The sequence below is a fragment of the Sander lucioperca genome, chromosome 3 (assembly GCF_008315115.2).
Source record: "Sander lucioperca isolate FBNREF2018 chromosome 3, SLUC_FBN_1.2, whole genome shotgun sequence".
NCBI lineage: Eukaryota > Metazoa > Chordata > Actinopteri > Perciformes > Percidae > Sander > Sander lucioperca.
The window spans coordinates 38,773,562-38,795,891 of NC_050175.1; the positions used below are offsets into that span (position 1 = coordinate 38,773,562).

The 22,330-nt window shown below is 41.8% G+C and overlaps 1 protein-coding gene across 11 annotated transcripts in view; it reads left to right on the forward strand.

Moving 5' to 3' along the window:
* LOC116067348 (serine/threonine-protein kinase BRSK2-like) overlaps positions 1–22,330 on the forward strand; it is a 214,891-nt gene that overhangs the window by 71,282 nt on the left and 121,279 nt on the right. The window lies entirely within an intron of this gene.

The window sequence follows — 22,330 nt, forward strand, 5'->3', positions numbered from 1 at the left end:
CACAAAGATAGAGGAAGGGGACGGACATTTCACGCAGTACCGGAGCAATCCCGGAAAGGAAACGTCGTGGATATAGACTAATGACAGCCTGTTTCTGCACAATGTCCTCCGCAACATGAACAGCTCACCTGCAGCTCCACTGTGGCTTTCCAGGACCTCATGTTCGGTGTGTGTGCTATATATAAAGGCTTTGTTATCATGGTGTTCTGTAGTTTTGTAGATGTGACATACAGTGTGGTTCAACGAGCTCACGTGGTCACGAACACCCCCGTCCGTCAGCCCCCTCTGGAACCCCCCCCTGTCACGGTTTAATAACGCCAGCTGCACAACTAAAAACAGACACAGGTTGAGCAGGGAACATTTTTTTTTAAAGAGGGGGTTTATTGAAAAGGTGACAGCTGCAACAAAGAAACAAAACGCCGGCACTCACAGATAGCTTCAGCTAGAAGCCATCATCATCAGCGTAATTATAACAGCAGCAGAACATGGTCATTTATATACAAGAAAGAGGATACTTGCAAAATAGGATCCATTTGCGAATGAACTGCCCTGAAACGGTCTCTCATAAACACATACAGATACTTTGAATATGCGTTATTGTACAAATTGATAAAGTAAATCAACTCAGCTGCAAATCAACTGACAAAAATCTAAATAAAATTCATCACTGATTGTTTTTTTAAGTGTTGATTGAGGTCTTTTTGCAGGAGTTTGAATTAGGGCTGCAACTAATGATGGTTTTTTAGAGCGGAGCGGTTCATGTCACTACCTATAAGATCTAACCTGACTCCAGCAGATGGATTGCTTCCCATTTGCTCGGCATATCCATCTGGGAACTTTCCGTTGGAGAACTTTTGGGAAGGGGCGAAAATACTGGTTAGCTGATTGGATAAACCATCTGTCCATCACCACCTTCTTCATGACTAGCGGAGCCAGTTGATATATCAAACTCTTGCCGAAACCAGTCAGGAGAAGAGCTAAAACATCTTTTCCTCTGAGAAAAGCCTCCAGTGCCGTTTTTTTGCTCTTCTTTCAATGAAGGAATACTTTCTAATTCAGATAAAACTTGCGCGATAGCTACGCTCATCTCATCCGTGGAAGCCGCCACGTTGTTTAGACTGAACAGTCGCTTCTCGTTGCGTCACACCTAAACCCGCCTCAAAACCAACGCTGATTGGTCAATCATTTGGCGAACGGCTCCAAATTTTCTCTGTCTCAAGATGACGACTGATCTGCGAGTGGAAAACTGGAGCTCCCCAGATCAGGACGGTCTCACGAGGCTATATAAGAACAGCGGTATTGGCGAAGTCTGCTGACGGCGGCCAAAGTGACCGGATGTCCGTCGCTCTGCCTGCTCTTTTGGAGAGGGGCAGACAAGGCAGAAGGCAGACTCGCAAACGCGCCTCCAACCGATCAATCAATTGGACATCCCAGCAACCAACATGTCCATATAAGGTCACTCAAACTCCTTATGCTCTCTCATTCAATTCGATAAACAGTTGTTGGATTGACTCCTGGACATACTTACATTCAGAACGTCACGTAGGCAGAAACACAAGTTTCATTTTTGACTCATGTTTCTGTCTATGGGATGTTTTGAACGTAAGTATGTCCGGGAGTCATTAAACTTCAATATTCCGCACATTGATAGCTGTGTTGTAATTCTGATTGAAGTTTCTGAAGAGTCTTGTGACCACGGTCAAGAAAAGTTGACAGAGAAAAAATAGGAAACATACTGTAGGTTAAACATATTAAGTGAAAGTACTAGATTAAATAGGAGTGTAAGAGATAAAACAAAAGTCATACACTTTATTTATATAGCACTTTCCATACATGTAAATACAGTAGAGTCCGACCGATAATATCAGCCCACCGATATTATCGGCCAATATTAGGCATTTTCCAAACTATTGATATCGGCATTTATAATGGCCAATAAATGAATATTTAAAAAATGAAATAAAAACGGACGCAACACCCTTCAACCATGTTCTGAGTGTTGGCGTTGTGTAGTCTGTCCACCAGAGGGCGCTCTACAACGTCCCTGTTGGCTACACTCTTTGATTTTTTTGTTGTTTTTGTGTTTTTGTTCAAAGGACTTTAAGTTTCATAGCTTAAGTTTGTATTTTTATACATTTTATTTATCAGAACTTTAATATATTTTGATGTTCTGTTGTGACAATAATACAAACAACATTATTTTTAAACTGCATTATCATTATATTTTACTGAGGACTCATAAATAACTACAAATAACTAATGTTAACATAATTTGTTTATGGTTTGTTACGCGTTTCTGGATTTTTCTTTTAAAATATATATCAGCCGATATATCGGAATATCGGATTTTTAAATCACCAAATATTTGTATCGATATCAGCCTTAAAAATCCTTTATCGGTCGGGCTCTAATGTAGCACATAATAATAAAATAATAAATAATAATAATAATAATAATAATGGGCTAATCACTGCAGCTCTAGTTTGTGTTGATTAGTGATCCAGCATCCAGCATTTTTGCCTCCTCTGATAAGACCTGAACGCTGCATGAAGCCTTTTCCTCTCTTCCTCTCCCTCTCGTGGCTTGACCTTCTTCCTTGGCCTTCCCCCCGCCTCTCTCCACGCTGACTGAGGGAGAAGAATAAGAAAAAAGAAGGAGCTGATTAATCCATTAATGGAGAAAGGGAAGCTGGTTTTGTTGAAATGTGGAGAAGGAGGGAGGGCGGTAAATCATATTGACTGTATTCAATGGGATTCACATCGTCGGGGGAGCAGAAAGGGGGGAGGAGGGGGGGGGGGGACTGAAACGATGGAGGAGGGGAGGCTAACCTTGACACACATCCTCCGTCTCACTGGATGTACAGTGTGTACATATTCTAGAGCTGCAACTGCTACGATTATTCTCATTGTTGATGAATCTGTTGATTATTTCCTGGATGAATGGATGAGTTGTTGGCTCTCTAAAATGTCAAAACATGGTGAAAAATGAGGATCAGTGTTTCCCAAAAGCTCAAGATGACGTCCTCAAATGTCTTGTTTTGTCCACAACTCAAAGATATTCAGTTTCCTGTCACAGAGGAGAGAATATACTGGAACATATTCACATCTAAGAAGCTGTAATCAGAGAATTTTTCCTTTTTTATCATAAAAAAATGACTCACTATGACTCAGAGTAGCAAAATAGTTGGTGAAATCGATTCATCTTTGCAGCTCTTACAGCAGTTAAACCCAAAAACAGTGGAGAGGTGATTGGATGCCAGAGCTGAGTGTCTCCATCATCTGTTGCCTGGTAGATTTCTGTGCCGAGAGCTAACCATTGGTCTCTTCTCCTCTGCTCTCTCCCCATGCTCTCCGCTGATTGGACGGCTGCTTCCTGTTCTCAACCTGCCGATTTAAAAAAAAAAACAACACCAGGTAAGCGCTTGTCATGTCATCTGTGTCTCTTTTGTAGTTCAGTAAGCGACTTTCATTTAATTAGCATTGATAATTATAAGGTCTTTCGACTGAGCTGATGAGTGAAACGGTGGATTGCAGTGGAGGTTGAAATGACATACCAAAATAAAATGGTCACTGTTCTTGCATCCATTTTTGCTGGCGCTTGTGTTGTGGATTTTCGTAGGCGGATTTGTCGAATCAAAGAATCGTCTGGGAGACCAGATGGTGCATTAATAAGATCTTTATTCAATCAAAAGACCCTGAGTATTTTTTGTAATACAATATAAGTATAATTTTGGGCATTTTAGGCCTTTATTTTGATAGAACAGCTGAATACATGAAAGGGGAGAGAGAGAGGGGAAGGACATGCAGCAAAGGGCCGCAGGTCGGAGTCGAACCCACAGCCGCTGCATCGAGGAGTAAGCCTCTATATATGGGCGCGCGCTCTACCAGGTGAGCTTACCAGGCGCCCAACCCTGAGTATTTTCTGCAGAAAATGACTGACTAACAGGCCCCCACTTCTCATTGGACATCCCAGCAACCAACATTCCCATATAAGGTCACTAAAACGCCTCATGCTCTTCCAATCATTTAGATATCAAGTTGTTGGATTGACTCCCAGACATAATTCTGAACTTCCTAATAATTTCTATACTGTAATATGCATTCCCAACCCTCCTAGGTCCTCACCGTTCCACCGGGTGGACTCTACCGTCTCTGATAATGTGGTGCGTCATCATCATCATCATCATCATCATCATCATCATCGCAGGAGTAATGTCTATTTATTTTGAGGCAGGAGAATGTAAACTGTTGGAAAAAATAAGTGTGTTGCTGCTCTTTTCCGTCACAGATCCTTTGTAAGGCTTTGTCACAGCGCCTGCATCGGCCGTCCAACGGTCCAGCAAAAACTATTCATTCTATTCATGTTGAATGTGGTAGTGCGTTTCAGCTGTGGCGGCGAGGGGGGCACACTCCAAAAAATGCAGCGGGCGTGCAGCGAAAAGTTGAGACCAACTCAACTTACGGAGAAACGCAACCCCACATCACGCTGCGGTGGCCAATGATGTAACCGCCGATCAGACTTGTCGGTGTGTTTTGAGGTCTGGTTTGAGGCGGTGTGAGAGTCCCGTACAGGAAACAGGAAACATCACTGCCTCTATTGCTGCCACAAGAAAGTTTTAAAGTGCTCATATTATGCTCATTTTCAGGTTCATAATTGTATTTAGAGGTTGTAACATAATAGGTTTACATGGTTTAATTTTCAGAAAAAACACTATTTTTGTTGTACTGCACATTGCTGCAGCTCCTCTTTTCACCCTGTGTGTTGAGCTCTCTGTTTTAGCTACAGAGTGAGACCTCTCACTGCTGTAACATCTTTGTTGGGAGTCGCACATGCTCAGTAGCTAGGTAAGGACTACTAGCCAGTCAGAAGCAGAGTATGAGGGCGTGCCCTGACAGTACCTAGGTAAGGACTACTAGCCAGTCAGAAGCAGAGTATGAGGGCGTGCCATGCTAGCAGCTAGGTGAGCATTATAACGTGTGTTCCAAAGTGACCACGTTTGTCTCTGAAGTAAAGGCTGGACTACAATAGAGCTGTTTGGAGCAGTTGGTGAACAGTGTTTTCTGTTGGAGATGGTAAGTACCTTTATGGGTGGACTTTGGGCTTTTTCACTTTGTAAACCTATAACATGCACAAAAAAGATATATAACACAATGAAGGAAAAGGAAAAAGCCAAACAGCATAATATGAGCACTTTAAAACCCCAAACACAAGCACCGAACTGCCTGGGAGTTTGTGTAATAACTGAATGTTTTCCTATCTTACCAAAAACCCATTAAAAAAATGACTTCGAGACGAGGGAACCGGACGTGCAAAAATGTTGAAAACTCATTTGACTTATCCCTGCAGCACTCTGTTATCCTGAGATCTGTTTGAACCAAGTCTGACGTCACATCACTAGAACTGTCTTCTTTTTTTTAAACAATGTATGCACATCGGCTGGTATCTTTTCCACTGGTCGGTTTTGATTATATATTATTCCTTTATTCCACTTATCTTTTTTGTATGCACTCCACTTTCAAAAAATGTGTAGTTCGTCAGGGTTGAGTTGAGGGTTCAACTGGATACTGTCTAATGTAGCAACCCCCAACGGTTATGTCTCAGCCCTCTGAATCATTGCCAACATCTCATCACAGATCTTTGTAACATTTAGTCTCATGTTTAATTTAACATTACATGCTGGATGTTGAGTTACATGCTGTACATACAGTAGAGAAAGCCTTAATGAGACTAAAGTGGCTCTTAAATGATGTCCACCTCTCCATCTCTTTTACTTCACTGCTTATTTACTGCAAATATAAAATATTGATTAAAAACCACAGCGGTCCAACCAAACCTTGATCATTTCAAATCCAATATTTGTTCACTGATCTGGATCCTCTCGTGGTATGGCCGAACAGTCTGCCGATGCTTAATTCATGGTATGAAATCAATGTTCAGGCTCATTTCTGTCTACGTGATCTCATTAGCCTCGATGGTGTAAACCGGCAGCGGCAGTGGATCAATGTTACAGAGCGGCAGCGTGCTCTCGACTCAGACGATTGGTCGCAACAAAGGAGGCTGGCATCAAATGACTGACAGCACAGTGTGCAATTACAGGGCCGAAGTGAGGATCAATCGATATCTTTTTGGTTAATATAAGGGTTGGGAAAATAAATATGTGTTGTCTCTGTGCGCAAGTATCAAGATTGTCTTTCCTTTCTGTTTGTATAGTGTGAATTAGAGACGTTCCCAAATCATTTTTCCCTTCCTGATACCGATTCCGATACCTGAACTTGTGCATCGGCGGATACCGAGTACTGATCCGATTCCAGTGCATTAAAAAAAATAAAAATAAAATATATATACAGCTGTATACTACTAACCCTGTATGGATGTGATTTGAAAATGATATGAAAACATGAGCAAATACAAACAGAGAGCCCTATCTTTCACCGCAGACGCAAGTGTCTTTGCTAGTTTAAGACCGACGCAGTTGTCAATTTCCCGTCCAGCGCCCACGTCGTTTAATGCACCTGCGTCCATCTGTGCGTCCATGGGTGTGCTGGTCTGACAGGGAGGTGTGTTCAGGTGCATTCTGGGCGTGCTGGTCTTACAGGGAGGTGTGTTCAGGTGCATTCTGGGCGTGCTGGTCTTACAGGGAGGTGTGTTCAGGTGCATTCTGGGCGTGTTGCTATCTTGAGGCAGCGGGAAGTGATCGCGCCATTGACCAACAAAAACCTGGTCTAAAGTCAATAACGCAGCATTTCATTGTTATTTTAACAGAGCATTAGTAAAATGCTCCTAGGCTCGTGCACAGCGTGCACACTATGCTTGTTACACACACAGGGACGCACAGCAGCACACACACATGCAGAAGATTACAAATAAAAATATTACGGTGCAGATCCTCCATCATAATAGCAATGCTCCAAGGTCCAAACGCGCCTGGCTTTTAAAGGGAATGGGAGATGATCTCTGATTGGTTGATTGCATGTTACGCCCAAAACACACCTCTGATTAATGAAGACACTAAGTACAACCCTTTAGAACCATGCGCTCGGCGCACGGAGCCTTTTTTCCGCCGTCAAACTAGCAAAATTGTATTTGGACACGCCCTAAACGCACCTGCACCAGGCGCTTCACGCCGTGAGCTCAGATCGTTAAAATATGGCCCAGAGAGTAAATGCTATAGAACTTTCTTGTATTATCTAGTTTGACAGTCAGTCATAACTGGAAAAGAACATAAATATTAATACATCTTTAAATAAATAACAATTCTGAAAAAAACTGTGAATCAGCAATTTAGTAAAATAAAATACATTTCAAATTTTAAACAGTACAGTTACAATATAAAAGAGTTGACCAGCGAACTGAATGTAATGCAATAGACTGGGGGCGATGTTTTGCTGGCATGTTGAATTGCCAGAATCGGATGTTCCTCTCTGTGTAATAGGATGTAAATAGGCTAGAGCTAAGTTTTGGTGGCTGACGGGTCTGATTCAAATGTGAGAGGCAGCCGGCTCATCAATCTTGTCGGACAGCTGCAGATGGCTCCCTGACGGCCAGGAGAGTCCATCAGAGCCCATCAGAGCCCCCGCTGAGCCCCACAACGTTCTGCTGCTGGGTGACAAGCTCTTCTTCACGCTTTCTCTTCGCCTCATCGCTCTTTGTTAAGGACAGTTCTGAATATTTTCCCCCCTCTTTAAAGTCCCATTTCAAAGTTGTTGTTTTTTAAGGATACTTTAGATACTGCCGGTTTATGTTATGGTCGTCACTTTAATTATTTCATATTTTTCTCCACGGAATCATGATTTTTCAGTTGGTTTGCTTGCAAATGGTCCTTTTCCCTCCGGTGATGAAGTGAATCTCCTCAGGCAACCGTTCAGGTCCCGCAAATCTCCTGCTTTCTGTAGGTTGTAAACCTTCCAACTATATCTATCATCCAGTAATTGCAGCGTTGGTTGTTTCGATCCCTGGCTACTTGTCTACATGTCGAAGTAGAACCCCTAAATATAATCTCTGATTTCCATCATCACTTGATCAACGGCGCTGCTGTTGTCGTCGTTGTTCATGGTTATTCCATCTTCATTCAATCCCCACTGGTGTTAGGTGAGAAGAAATAAGTGTAGTGAAAAAGTTTTCTGCTCGACTCTGTCTGTCTATTCAAAGCTCAATTAGTCTGGATCGACGACACCGCCACCAGCTCCGGAAGAACATTTGGATGGTGCAACGAGGCAGATCTGCTCGGTTCTTTCAGGGAATGATTGTAAAGATTTATAAAGAATATGTTTAGGTCATTTCCTCTCTAACTGGGAGGTTTTGGGACTGACTGGTGGGATTGCTGTGGACCAAGTACACACAGAGATACACTGGTAAGAGCCAATGAGGTTTAACCATGTATCAGCTAATTTAAATAGCTCATATTATTGTATTGTGTCAACAGTTACCTTCATTTAATATGTTCCACCAAAACAAGTTCGGGGCGGCCTCTAGTTCACCCAGTAGAGCGTGCGTCCCATGTAGGCTGAGTCCTTTGCAGCGGCCCAGGTTCGAATCCAAACTGCGGCCCTTTGCTGTGTGTCATCCCCTCTCTCTCGTCCCACTTTCCTATCCACTGTCACTATCTAAGAAAGGGAAAACAAAAACAAAAAATAATCTTAAAAAAAAGAAAAAAATAAGTTCCTTCCTGAGACTGTTAAGCAGAGCCACCGTCACTGCGTCCAGAGTTTAGCGCCGCCCAAGACGATTGTGATTGGTTTAAAGAAATGCAATCAACTCAGACCGGTTTTATTAATCCTTTCCTAGAATTGATGTGGTGTAGCCAGACCTTCCTCCGCTGGAAGTTTACCGTTCTGCCTCTTGTCTAGCTCCAGTTTTCCAGTTTTTTGGCTCCTTCCTACTCTTCTTTCTTTTACCCTCAAGTGCAACAGGCTTATTACCAACCTTATTTAAGTTCTCCTAAAGAAATAAAAGAGGATGAATGCACTTCAATTGCATTCACTCGGCCGGCTCGGTTGCTGTCAGAAATGTCTGCCTGAAGTGCTGCAGAGACCCCACTCTTGACTCCCAGCTTTAGTGGCTAGTTTTCAGCACAGTGTGAGTGTGTGGGTGTCTGACTGTGGCCTGCAGGTCCCGCAGCCCCAAGCACAGCATGATTTAAAAAGATTTCTCTGTGCCAAAACACTGAAACGACAAAGAAAAGAAGATATCTCCCGGCATGAGCTGCCTACTGAACTGACGGTGATTTGGCTCTACTCATGGAGGAGAGCAGGTCTACTCTATTGTGTTCAGTTTGGCTTTCAGCAGTCAGTTTGGATTTTAGAGCCTTTATTTTCATTCTTTATTCCTCTACTCGTTTTAGAAGATCATCGTTCAGTATTGTGTCCAACCTACATGCTCTTAAAAGACACCAAATATACTGTAGCAAAAAAACGAAATCTTATCTCAAGGTCCAGGACCACATCACTCTTTGCTCTTCCTCACCGTTTTTATTTTCATTTATCTTCATCACTTGATCAGGAAAGCTGTAGCTGTTGTTATTTATGGTTATTCAATCTTCATTCAATCCACACTGGTGTGAAGTGAGAAGAACAAGTTTACGTACATTCGTACATATGCGACTTAATGTCCCGCCCACAACACTATCTGACTCTCTGTTACTGGATTATGTTGAAAGTTACTAATTTATTAAATAATTGCTTAAAGCATTTAAACACAGTTTTGTGTTGGAGTTTGTAACGTTCTAAAATCCTAATTGTGACTTAACGATTTCCATTTTCACTGTAAATGCACATTGGTTCCAAATATTGGTTATCTGTTTCATTAACAAAAACAGTATCGGTGGATCGATAATATTAACGAGTCGTTTTGGGGTCTAAACTTAACCTAATGCTGCATGACGGTTAACTTTTTGTCAGCTAAACTCAACTGCAACGGCCGCTGAAATGGCCGTCACCTCACGGTTCTCTGTACTCGACTCACAGTCACCTTTTGTCGTCCAAATTGAATTGGAAAGACCTGCTAAACTTAACTGTCACGTGACCAGCCAGCGGTCACCGTAATTTTGTAGGATCAGACTGATCTCATGAAGTGCCGTATATATGACACGCCAATTCGTAAGCCATTATTGGCGTGTTATCAAGACGCATACTCGCTTTTTAGCGTGTTAACGCCGTTTGGCCTCCATTGACTTACTTTACCTTGCCATTGCGTGTCAATTGACGCCGTAGCGAGTAGTATGAAAGCCCGAAAATCCATGTAGGGAGGTTGGTCGGGGTGGAGGATGAGTCAAACACAGGACTTTCACCCAGGAGATCGGGGATCGGGTCCCGCGTGTCACGTTTCCTAAACCCAACCGTAGCTTTCTTCTTTTCCTAAACCCAACCCGTTCGCCGTGATGCTAATTCCTCGAGCCGTCTTTCCTGCTCTGTGTCACTCTTACACTGTTGCCCAAATCGTCACCTGACAGCAAGCTACCATGACATATGTCGTCATTCTCAATATGGCGTAGACATACACGCGGATAGCTCAAAATGCTCACAGATAACACGCCACTTGGCTTTAGGAAAGTGGCGTGTATACGCGAAGTCACTATGTCACGTTGTGTAGGATATTCAAATTGTCGTGCATACATTTTTCATACAATATCATACTAACCCGTTTATGAGAATGTGTCGCTGCATGTTTTCTCGTTATCTGTTATCATGTCACTGAAGTTTCATACTAAGGTCACGGAAGTTATTTCCATGACAACAGCGCAAAATCCACCCGCTTAGGAAGACAGTGGGATGGGGTTAAAAGCTCTGTGAAAAAGCTAAGTTGACCTCCAGTTGAGATTTGTCTTTTATTCTGGGTTCTCAAAGTCAGGAGTGAGCTGTCATACTTACCAAAAACTTATCTTAAAACACTCATAAAACATGAAGGGCCCTATCTTGCGCCCGGCACAAGTGTCTTTGCTAGTTTAAGACCGACGCAGTTGTCAATTCCCCGTCCAGCGCCCACGTCGTTTAAATAGCAAATGTACCTGCGCCCATCTGTGCATCCATGGGCGTGCTGGTCTTACAGGGAGGTGTGTTCAGGTGCATTCTGGGCGTGCTGGTCTTACAGGGAGGTGTGTTCAGGTGCATTCTGGGCGTGCTGGTCTTACAGGGAGGTGTGTTCAGGTGCATTCTGGGCGTGCTGGTCTTACAGGGAGGTGTGTTCAGGTGCATTCTGGGCATATTGCTATCTTGAGGCAGTGGGAAGTGATCGCGCCATTGACCAACAAAAACCTGGTCTAAAGTCAATAACGCAGCATTTCATTGTTATTTTAACAGAGCATTAGTAAAATGCTCCTAGGCTCGTGCATAGTACGTGCACACTATGCTTGTTACACACACAGGGACGCACAGCAGCACACACACATGCAGAAGATTACAAATAAAAATGTTACAATATGAAATAGTATTATATGATCTGATGAACTAACTCTAATGAACTAAGTTCAACCCTTTTGAACCATGCGTCCGGGACACGGACCCTTTTTTCCGCCGTTAAACTAGCAAAAGTAGATTCGTACACGCCCTAAACGCACCTGCGCCAAGCGCTTCACACCGTGCGTTTAGATCGTTAAAAATAGGGCCCGAGGTTGTCTCCTTTTACAAACTGTACAAACCAAATCTGCCACAAGTGATTGGAAGCAAACCTGACATTAAGAACACAATTTTTACATTTTGGAATGGAGGTGTGAGGAATTGTGTGAAGTCTAAAGGTCTCCAAACAACAGCTGACCTGTCAGCATTAGTTACCATTGACTGCTTATGAACTGTGCGTAGTTCATAGTGCAACAGGATCTGTTCGGTATTGTGACGGTAGCGTTTGAGCGTTCTCACTCAGCGCGGCGGGCAGCCAGCTCCCCTGCACTGGGAGCAAACACTTCCAAACACAGACATTCAGAGCACTCAGGATGTTCAACGCATTTATCGTCCGTCTCCAGACACTTGTCACATCGTTGCAGAAAGTTTTCAGGAAGTATGAAAAAACTTCCACCTGCTGTTCCCCTCAGTATCAGTTTCACAGAATCACACGTCATTATTCTGGAAGCTGAAGGACCAAAAAGAAAAATAGCAGCTGTCTCCTTTCAAAATAACAGATTCCCAAATGTCAAGCTAGAGTTTTTACTCCTGCTGGACCAGAAACATCCTCGTCCACCACAAAGTGAACAAAACGTTCAACACACAATGGAAGTCACTTACTGCAGAGCTGAGTGAGTGAGGAACTGAACAAGCTGTCAGTCGAGTAAAGTTTACCTCTGTTGAATCCATTTTTTTAATGGAATTCAGCCTTTGACAGCCAATCACATGCAGGTGCTTCCTTTTAAATTCCAATCCTGTGTGCTGCACAACAAATAGTTTTTTCATCGCCATCCCGATATCAACTTGCGTGAAAACACATATCTCCAAAGACTGCAACACACTGCGAAAGACACTGAGGGTGTCTCACTCCCAACTCGTAAAATCCTGACGCTTGCTCAGTGGCTCTCAGCGTCAGATACCGACACAGAAATCACCCTTTAGCGTCTGTATGGGATGCACCGGGCAGAGCAGCAGCTCGAACACGAGTATGAACGATCGAAAATCCACGTAAGGAGGTAGGTTGGGGGGGTGGATGGGTCAAACAACACAGGACTTTCCAACCGGAGACCTGGGTTCGTGTCCCGTTCTTGTCCCGCGTGTCACTGAAACGTACATTTTGTAACTCCACCCACCATCTTTTCCTAAAGCTATCCCATTCTTGTGTTGCATGTCAGTTAAACGTACGTCCCGACCCAGAGCATCAAAAAGTGACGCAAAGAGTCCCGACCAAGCATGTCTAAATATGAGACTTTTTGCGTCAGTAACAAACGCCAAAGGCACCTGACCAAGCGTCGCTTTGTGACGCGATGGGAGTGAGAATGTGTTGGAAAGTAGAAAACTGCACATTAAAATGTAACCATCATTCTTTTTTTAATAGTGCTTTTTAGTAGACTGGGTAAACCTGTACATTTATCTATCCTGCCTCTGTTACAAATCTGCGGGGACCAATCACAAACTGGCTTATCCACCTGGCGCACTATTGGAGGGTTTAACACGATGACGATAGAGAAGCGACCAAGTAGCTTCTTGTTTACATTCAACATGGCGGCCACCAAAGCGCAGCAACCCGTTGGTGGCGCTGTCGCTGCTACGTCTCCCGGATCGTTGCTCTGATTGGTTGAAGGACTATCCAATTGCGCCCAGAGTCATTTGAACTATGCCCGTTGATCCCGCCTCTTGTGCAGTAGAAAATACAGAGCAGACTCCCCAGACTAATGTTCAATCTGAGAAGATTGAACTTGGTCTGGTGATAGGCAGACTAGCTTTTTAGGGCTGTAAGTAACAATTATTTTCATTGTTGATTAATCTGTGGATTATTTTCTGGATGAATCGAGTAGTTGTTTGGTCTCTGAAATGGTGAAAAATGTGGATCAGTGTTTCCCAAAAAGCCCAAGATGACGTCCTCAAATGTCTTGTTCTGTCCACAACTCAAAGATATTCAGTTTACTGTCACAGAGGAGAGAAGAAACTAGAACATATTCACATTTAACAAGCTGGAATCAGAAAATGTTTACCTTTTATTCATTAAAAAAAGACTCAAGACGATTAATCGATTATCAAAATAGTTGACGATTAATGTAATAGTTGACAACTAATCGATTCATCTTTGCAGCTTCTGCCTTTTGTGTTCAGTTCAATGTTCAGTTTTTTAATAAAAGAATGTTGGAAATACATTTTTTTGAATCAACAAGCAATTCGTTGTATTTCAGCAGTATACTGAAAGCAGCAGAACTGAGTACATTATAATATTTGATGCATGTAATATTGTTAATCGCGGAACTCAACGTTTTCACATATCTTATCACATATTGTGCAGCTCTAGATTCATGTTCCTCTCTACGTCTTGAGTTCTCGTGAATGCCCCGTTTTCCTTCCACGGCAAACATGTTAGGTGAAATGGAAACTGTAATGACCCTGAGGTGTTGGGTGTGTTCATGTCTGTACGTTGTGATAGAGAAGCAGGAGACCTTTTCAACTGCAGGAGCTTAATTACCCGTAACATGGGGCATAAAGAGGCGACGGAGGGACTGACCTCGGCATTTGTACGTGCTGTTTGGTATGCCAATGTGGAAAATGGTCGGGGGACAGACAACAATGGAAAAAGTGTGAACATGAGAAACAAGATTAGAGAGTCAAGGTTCCTGCTGGGGCCGGCACGAACCGGTCGGTTGTCAAACCACTTTGTCCTTTTGGGTTTCCTCTATTTAGTTTTTTTTTTTACAATATAATACTATATCAGCTGAGAACTCTTTTACAGTAATGGAAAAGGGCTTCAAACACCCCCAGTTTGTTACATTCAAGTCTGTTGGAAGAAATTAGTTTTTCTGAAATCACTGGTGACAAGGCATGGGCCGGTATACGGTTCTGACGGCATGATAACCTACTTTCACGGTATCGCGCAGTGTTACCTTTAGGATTTTTTTTAGCAGTGAGGGCAGGTCTATCCGAACAACAACTTTTTGAGGAACTATAGGGCACTTACCATCTACAACAGGTCTACAAAATTAAGTTTACAAGAAATTTTTCATAGGGAAACCAAAATCCAAATGCCTACATCTATGGACTATTTCCAATTTATATTATATTACACTGACTCACTTACTGTTTTAATGTTTCCAGATATTTGATATCAGGACGATGAGCTGACAGAACTGACCAGTTGAACGTTGTCCAATTAGAACGGACCCACCGCGGTGATGTTTTTGGTGAAGCTGTTCGTTTAATAGTCGACTCGGAAGAAAGCGAACGTTTTAACAATGAACTACATCAAAACAACAGTATGTGGAGTTAAACTGGACGGGCCCAATAACCTCTGAATAGTTCTACTTGTTGTTAAATTGCAATGTGAGCGGCAGTGCATTATGTTGGCAGGATTATTTAAAAGACAACCGCGACTACATTGTGCGTCTGCCCTATTTCTGATACCGTGGCGGCAGAAATTTTGCCGTGGCGGGCCGCCACTACAAAATCAACATAGAGGAAACACTGTTGCGTTATTGCAATTATAGCTTTAAAATGTATTATTTTTTTAAATGTCTGGGTAAAAAACAACTTTGAACATGTTGTTGTTGTTTTTTTAACACACTGCACACTGGTAGGGAGAAGGATTACTAAACTGCAGTTTCTCTCCTTGACCACTCATAAAAAACAGCTCATACCTTAGGGACGGTATGACAGAAAATGTTAGTGGTTTTAAAACCTTGATCATTTCAAACCGCGGTATACCTTGAAACCGTTAACCGGCCCACGCCTACTGGTGACCTTTCCAAAATCCAGTCTTCTTCTGCCCATCCTCAACAAAAAAACAAACATTTCTAACCGTGGATTTCCACAGGATGCGGGACGTCTGCGGACCGGCTCCGCTGTGGAACGGCTGCGTGCTCCGCCGTCCGTCAATACCCACCAGGTCCGGATTTGTTGCATAACGGCTGCGGCCAGCCGACCACGAGATCTCGCGAATTCACGTATGTTTGCGCGATATATTAGTTATATAGATTATAGTTTCTATAAACAGAACCACAAAACCAACAGCAGTTAGTTTCCATCCAGAGGAGTAGAGGGGAAACTACTCTGAGCTGTGTTTTCAAGGTGTAGTGCAGGGAAATATGATCCGCCGTGAGCACGCTGGATTTTATTTTGAAAAGTAACCGGATGTTTTATTTTGTTTCTGTGCTCGACTTCCTGTCCCGCACAATCTGAATTGTGCTGAATTGCTGCGGAGCTCTCCGTCATCCGTCAAAAATAGAAGCTCTGGTATCTGCTCCGGAGGGCTGCGGACTGACGGAGCTGGGACGGAGTCGGGACGCAGACGTTCTGCAGTCAGTGGAAATACACACACTGACTTTAATGGAAACCTAATGACTCCGTCGACGTTCTGGAGACGTTCCGCATCCAGTGGAAATTGCCAGTAACTTCTTTCTGAAGTTGCAACTTTGGGTAAAACTTTACTACATAAGAGTAACATGACACTGTCATGAACACATGAACCCTAACCCTAAACCTAACCATAACTTGTCATGACAAAAACCGAATAACACTTACTAAAAGAAGCATTATGTCATAAACGTTTATGACTTGTTTATAATGTTTATGACACGTTCATGACAGTGTCATGTCACTCTTACGTAGATACAGTACCTTCAAGTAAAGTGTAACCCAACTTTGTCTACCCGGAGGTGATTTTGTGTTAGCGAGACGTCCCAGTGTTTAGGTCTGTTATTAACATTAAAGCAAATAAAAACCAGGTGTGATAAATGCCTTGAAGAGATTTTCTCCCCGCCTCATTTGAGTCATTTGGACATTAAGCAGCAGAAGCTTTTTGTTCTCTTGTGGTATTCACTAATTGGAACCAACACACCAGTTGATAATGATGTTGAAGGACTGACCACAGGCACAACCGAACGAATTAACAAAGCCAGCGGGAAGGCACTAACAAGATGGCATTAATGGCAAAATAAACACAGCGAATCCATGCAGCCACTCTCTCTCTTTCAAGTTAAACACAAGGTGTAGACGGGGCTGAAATGGCTGAGATCTGTCTTTAATGGATTAGTTGTTTGTAGGGGTGTGCAAAAAAATCGATTCACATTCGTATCGCGATTCAAGCTCTACTGATTCAAAATCTGATTCATAGAATTCCAAAAATCAATTGATTTTTTTATTTGTACGTCTACTGCAATCACATGGGAAAAGTAACTACATTTACATACTGTGAATCGTTTTTTTTAATCGAGATCGAATCGAATCGTGACATTTTCTGAATCGTGCACCCCTAGTTGTTTTCTCTATAAAATGTCAGAAAATGGTGAAAAATGTGGATCAGTGTCTCCCAAAAAGCCCAAGATGACGTCCTCAAATGTCTTGTTTTGTCCACAACTCAAAGATATTCAGTTTACTGTCACAGAGGAGAGAAGAAACTAGAACAATATTCACATTTAACAAGCTGGAATCAGAGAAGTTTTACTTTTTTTCATAAAAAATTATTTAAACCAATTTTATTATCAAAATAGTATGCGATTAATTAAATAGTTGACAACTAATCGATTCCTCTTTGCTGCTCTACTATAAACACGGAGCTCTGACCTAAGCTTATTTTCTAATAAACCAAATCTAGCGTTAGGAACAGCAAGTCAGCATGTCTCCGCCGGTCGGACTGACTTCTAGTTTGGGTGGTGACGTTTCTTTAGTCTGCGGCCCAACAGGTACATTAGCTCTCCTAGCTAACGTTAGTCAAAGCTTTGACATATGCATCAAACATGCGTTTTAGATGAAGGAGATGAGAGTATCCAGTTGCTCGTCGTCGTTTGTTCTGCGCCGTTAAATAGTATGTACGGGAAACAGGAGTTTTCTACCCAGAAGTTATTGTTACCTAACATTATGATGGGGTCTATTTCAGGTTCAGGTTATTTTATTTGTAACCGTAGGTGAATTTGCTGGGCAGTTTAAAAGTGCCGAGCATCCATGACACACAGTTCAGACACCACAGACAAAATGCTCCAGTGCTAATCAAGATGCTAGAATATCTAATAAATGCTACATAAAATACATAGAAAAGTAAAAACTAAATTAAATCTTCTAAAAACCAATGAATGAATAAATAATATACGCACAAATGCAGGCTCGTAAATTGTATGTACGGGACGCAGGAGTTGTAATTAGTAGGGGTGCAACGGAACACAAAACTCACGGTACGGATCGGATCACGGTTTTGAGTCACAGATCGGAACAAAAAAGGGGAAATTTAAATGATGTATTAAAAATGTACGTATGTATGTGCCTTTATAATTTTGTTCAGTGTAATAATGCAGTAAAGAAGCTTAATTGGGACTTTGGAAGGGATTCTTTCTTGGCTCAGAGACAGAACACGGGAGGCCTTTGGGGTTCAGAAGTCCTGGAGATTATCGATCTGATTCAGCCAAGAGGAGAGAAATCAATGAAACCGAGTTGTTGAGTCAGTTGTGTCTCCCACCGGTCGCACGTTGGTTTCAATTGCCTCCTGGAAGATTTTCTGTAGATGGTTGTTTTCACCAGCGGCGCTCAGAGCTCACCGCTGCGCGAGTGGACCTGCCAGTCAAACACACGGCGGTTGTTGTGGTGGTTTTTGCAGGTGGCATTTATTTCTTTGTTCAGCAGGAGTGGGTTCACTGCACATGCTAACTGCTGCCTGTGTCACATCAACCTGACAGAAAATACAGCTCTCCTTTGTTCTAGAGCTTTTTAAACTGCACCATTTTCTGACATTTTGCAGACGATGAGGTTTTATTTTAAGCATTTGTAGATTGACACAAAACATAAACAACAGATGAACTGGACTTCTGCATTATAAGGATGTTGCAGACAACCAGTAAATGACCTTAGAGGAACTCTCTCTAATGTATGACATTTCAAGGAAATCTATTTATTTATATATCTTATAAATATTCTCTTGGATACATTTGCATACATGTAGTTGTTGGAAACTCTGAAATTCAGTTAAAAAACTGTTTCATGGAAACATTAGTAATGGTATAAATATGTATGTAGGCTACACTCTTCAGGAGTGTGTGTGTGTGTGTGTGTGTGTGTGTGTGTGTGTGTGTGTGTGTGTGTGTGTGTGTGTGTGTGTGTGTGTGCGTGCGTGTGTGAGTGTGTGTGTGTGTGTGTGTGTGTGCGTGCGTGCCTGTGTGTGCGCGTGCGTGTGTGCGTGCGTGTGTGTGAGTGTGTATGTGTGTGCGTGCTTGTGTGTGTGTGTGTGTGCGTGTATGCGTGCCTGTGTGTGTGTGTGTGTGTGTGTGTGTGTGAGTGTGTGTGTGTGTGTGTGTGTGCGTGCGTGTGTGCGTGCGTGCGTGCATGTGCTGATACATATCATCTTTATGATGCGCCTTTATTTTGAAATAGCGATCGCAGGACACTGAATGAAATCGAATCAAATTCATATCCCGGCAGACTTTGTGATATCAGGATAGCGAATTTCCAGGATCTGTATCTCCTTTTAATTCATTTCTATGTGTTATTATTCTTTGCATGTCAGATTTGTGAAACACAGCAACCAAAAACAGAAAGGAACGGGCACCGAGATGTTTCTAAGGGCACAAGTAAACGCTTCGATGAACTCATCTTTGCTGAGTTATGTCGTAATGAAGCAGCGAGAAACAAAGTGGACGGTTCTTTATGTGAAAATGTCAGAGATTATTACTTAAGGGTGTAGTTTTGTGCTACATAATTACTCTAATAACTGACACGCACGATGAAAAATGTGAAACACAAAGTGCTGTTATGATTTTTCTACTGGATTGAATCTGAAACGTCCGTCTGTGTGTTCAGACGTGTAGGTGTCAGAGGAGTCATTATGAGAGGCTACACAGAATATTATGGGCGCACAAATGTTGTTTTAGTGGAGATATGTCATTCTTATAGCCCTCACTGGGCCCATGTCGCTGTAACATACACTTTAAATATCTTTCTACAGTGTGTGGGAACATGAATGCAACATAACATCACTCATGCTGCTGTTTTCTTTGTTTGCTGAGTCCAATTTATTCTTGTCCTTATCTACAGTACAGTCACAGTCACGTAGGCGTTTTAATTTTGCCCAAGATCATATCGCCTCCTAATCACAGTTTTTAGTACAGCAGATAAAGCCCTACACTCCGACTCTGCTCTGCCTCAGCAGCATTTTAGAAATACTGAAGTGATTGGTCCTCCAGCAGAGTTTGTTTTTTTAGATTACAATATTTTTTGTAAATTGTTAAACCTATGCATCATTGTAGAGTTGGTCTGATGCCATTTTTTGCTTCCCGATACCGATTCTGATACCTGAACTTGCGTATCGGCCGATACCAGTGTGTCATATATTTTATTATGTTTTAACAGCTGTATACTACTATCTCTGTATGATGATATGATGTATAACAGCTGTATACTACTATCTCTGTATGATGATATGATGTATAACAGCTGTATACTACTATCTCTGTATGATGATATGATGTATAACAGCTGTATACTACTATCCCTGTATGGATGATATGATGTATAACAGCTGTATACTACTATCCCTGTATGGATGATATGATGTATAACAGCTGTATACTACTATCCCTGTATGGATGATATGATGTATAACAGCTGTATACTACTATCCCTGTATGGATGATATGATGTATAACAGCTGTATACTACTATCTCTGTATAGATGATATGATGTATAACAGCTGTATACTACTATCTCTGTATGGATGATATGATGTATAACAGCTGTATACTACTATCTCTGTATGGATGATATGATGTATAACAGCTGTATACTACTATCTCTGTATAGATGATATGATGTATAACAGCTGTATACTACTATCTCTGTATGGATGATATGATGTATAACAGCTGTATACTACTATCCCTGTATGATGATATGATGTATAACAGCTGTATACTACTATCTCTGTATGGATGTGATATTATTTCTATCTTTGTTGTCAGTCTGGCTCAGGTTAAACTCTTTGTGAAACATGAACAATGAACGCCCCAGAACTTTCTTTTATTCTGCAGTTTGACAGTCAGTTATAACGGAAAAAGAACATAAATAAACTACTTTAACGTAGATTTTCTTTAGGGCTTTATTACGTGGTATCGGATCGGTGCATTAACTCCAGTACTTCCCGATTCCGATACCCGCGTTTTAGGCAGTATCGGAGCGGATACCGATACTGGTATCGGTATCGGAACATCTCTATTTTTAAGATGAATAAGAATAAGATGAATTTGTACATGTAAATGCCTTCTTTTGCATTGATATCTGCACATATTTAATGATCTGCTGCTGATATTGGAAATAAAAGTGGGAAGAAAATCTCATTTATTATCATTGTTTGGCGGATTGTGTGCAGAAGGTCAAACACTCACATTAGATTAGATTAGATTAGATTCAACTTTATTGTCATTGTGCAGAGTACAAGTACAAAGACAACAAAATGCAGTTTGCGTCCAACCAGAAGTGCAAAAAAGCAGAAAAGTGCAATGTGATATACAAGTATAGACAGGTGGAGCATAGACAGGACAATAAATATATTGCAGTGTTATAAGAGCAGAATAAATATGGCTATGTATGTAATATGAACAGTGTATGAACAACATGTACAGAGATGTGCAATGTAGTAACAGTGACATTATACTAGTTGTAAGAATAATGTAGATATATGCAGTGTATTATCAGAATATATAATAAGAAACAGAATAAATATGGATATTATGAATGAGCCATATAGACAGATATGTACAGTATGTACTTCTATGTGCAGTGTGGTAACATTATGAAAGTAGTAAGAATAAGTGTGCAGGATGAATAGTGCTATAAAATTGAATAAAACACCCAAAATTCAATGGAAGTAATCATTAATTTTACCTGCGAAGAATGTTGTATGGCTTCCATACAAAGTACATCCATGCAACCATGTTAATTTTGGGCAATGTGGTTGAAGAAACCCATAAAACTGATATTAAGAAACGTTGAAAACGGGTCAAATTTGACCTGAGTACAACACAAGGGGTTTAAATGAAGACCACTAGAGTTTAGTGAAGCAATGTGTGTAGGTAGGAAGGTCTGGCAATGCGAGACTATGCACACAGTAATAAATACGTTGAATAAATACAAATTACAGTGCTTAACTTTTCGTAGCTGTATGATGAGAACAGCCTGTTCAAACACACAGAGCAGTCTTTATACAGAGCTTTCTTAGCCCTGTGTTCTGTTCTGTTCGAGCTGCTCTGACAACAAGATCAATGACAGCCAGTGAATGTCGCCCAGGATGCCATTTGGGCCCTAACTGAAGACATAAAAGAGCCCCCAGGCTGCCATATCGGCCCCAACACCCCCGCTGCTTATGGATCTACTGGTTTCCTTGCGAGACCCCGCAGGGAAATCACCTTTCAAAACGTGAGATACTCATCTCCTGTGAAATATATATGCAGCGCGAGGTAATGAAGAGGTGCATATGCGCAGTGGCATTTCCACTACGGTGTGCAGAGCTTCAGTACAAAGTAAAACGCGTTCCCCGGTGTCGGAGCTTTGATAGAGATGGATGGAGCCATTGTGGCTTTAATAAGGTAAAGGCGCTGCGTGTTGACATTTCTGTTATGGCGCGAGAGTCACGTCAGGCGAGTTCTCAGAAGGATATAATGAAAAAGGAGACTCGGGAGTTGCAGAATGCAAGTCGATTGCATTTTTATCAAACAGCATACAGCTGGGAGAGTTATGGATA